Raw genomic sequence first — 2,219 nt, forward strand, 5'->3', positions numbered from 1 at the left:
GCACTCTTCTATGTTGCTGTGCCAGACACACGGACTAAACTAGCATATCCATCTACATACAGCCTTGCCCACTGCTAAAAGTACCCTACAGTAACACAGTTTTTAACTATGCAGAGACTACTCCAGTAATTTAAAACAGCAGCTTTGTTCCATTTATATTTTTTTTGTCCAAAATTTGTCTTTGAGGTTAGACTTGCAGAAATGCTAAGCACTCTGCTAAAGTGAAGGCTCCATCACCTCTCTGTCACAAGTATTAGAGGTGTTCAGCATCTTGCAGGATTCATTTTCCCCTACCCTGCCACCAGCAATATTGACTTGCAGGCAGTTAGATGTGGACAAAATAGGCAGTGCTTCTGGAAATTACTCGTGACATTTCATGGCAATGCATGCTGCAATACGCCGTTATTCAAAGTCTCTGTCAGACCCTTGCATGCTCACGATTTATTCTTTGTTCTGGCTTACTGAAAGTTTAAATGTACCACTGAGGGTGATACCAGACAATTTGCATTTAAGAAACCTTCAACTGTTACAACCGATTTATGGCAGTTTCTGAAGGTATGTTCACATGACCAATGGTGATGTTCAGGTTTCTCCCCAAGCCAGAAGTTTTACAGGACTGAGCATACTCACCTTCTCTGGTGCCAGCAATCTCTCTCATGCTAATCACCTTCTACAATTGATTTCAGACATACCTACATCAGGGAAAGAACAAATTCCACTAAAACCATGACCTTATGCTTATGTGAGCATGTACTTTCTGGTTTCGTCAGCCATGTACTTTCTGTGTAGACAAAAGGCCTCTTATGCTTGAAGCCTGCAATTTATTCAGTCTAAAGAAGCAGTACATATAGATTAAGGCAGAACCTAGTGCTGCTTCTCTTTTAGGGTTACGGATCTTCTCATGTAGTATGGAGAACTTGACATCTGGACACAGAACCTTGTGCTGCCAGCAGTGGTGTGGATTTCTGGCTTGTTCGACCCTCAGTCCTTTCTGACAGGTAAGCAGTGATGGCTGTAAGGAACCAGGCATATGGTTTCACTGCCAGACATTTATTTTTGACCATTGTGTTAGCTATATTTGTGATGTTGTTTGCAGAGTTAAGCACAGTTTAAATAAACCAATAAAAATCAGGCAAATAAAAAAATAACCATCTCCTGGTAACAGGGGGGACAATCCAAACTTGTCTTCACTCTACTCAGAATTGTGAAGACAAAGCAGCTAAGGAAATACAAGCTGGAATCTCATAGCTTAAAAAAGGTTCGGAGTGCAAGTTTTCATACCAGTGCATATGTAATGGTACCATTCTGGTTTATTCCTGAACATAACACAGTTACCAGGCTAAGCAGAAAAAAAACATCCTCGCAGTCCTCTTTCCATAGTTGTTGCCACAGCAGGGCATGAAAAATGTTCAGCAGTGTATTGATGTCTCACTTCTTGCCATGATTACAGCATATACGCATGTATTTATTCTGAACACCACAGTGAAGCCACATGAGAGCCTGGTAAGTGTATCTCAGATTCTGCACAGCCACCAATGGCACTGACTTAATCCTTCGCTAGCCTAGCAGAAAGGTGGCCAAGAGCTCCCCACAGGACACTTAGGCCAGGCTGCCATTGTTCCCTGAAGAAGATGGGCAGTGGGAGCCCAAACAGTGTTTGCAGCCCGGACACTGAAACACCTCTCCCTGTACTTGGAAGCAGAAGGGGATGGCAGCATGAAGGCTGGCAGATAGCTTCCCTTCTCTCTGATGCTCATGTCAAGGTCCCAAAGTGGTGTCACTTGGTGCCACAAGCATAGAGAACCACACACACTGTATTTTTCACACCTTTTACTGCCTCTCTTCAAGCATTGTCTTCTGCGCACTTTTTTCTTTCAAGCACTGAGAGGATGTAAGGACCATGCAGGCTAGAATAGATGTTAGCATGGGCTTGATGTGAACGGGAGCTTGGCTGGAGAGAAGCGGTGTCTCCAAGTGCAGACAGCAATGCAATCTGGCACCGCTGCTGGGGAGCTGGTTTGTTCTGTACTGTGCAGAATGTTTTGTTTCCACACAATTGATGACACCTAGCTAGGCAGGAGTGTTGATCTGGTTGAAGGTCGGGAGGCTCTACAAAGAGATCTTGACAGGCTGGATCAATGACCCGAGGCCAATGGTATGAGGTTCAACAAGACCAAGTGCCAGGTTCTGCAAACCCCTGCAGTGCTACAGACTTGGGG

The sequence above is a fragment of the Buceros rhinoceros genome, unplaced genomic scaffold (genome assembly GCF_000710305.1).
Source record: "Buceros rhinoceros silvestris isolate BGI_N320 unplaced genomic scaffold, ASM71030v1 scaffold17434, whole genome shotgun sequence".
NCBI lineage: Eukaryota > Metazoa > Chordata > Aves > Bucerotiformes > Bucerotidae > Buceros > Buceros rhinoceros.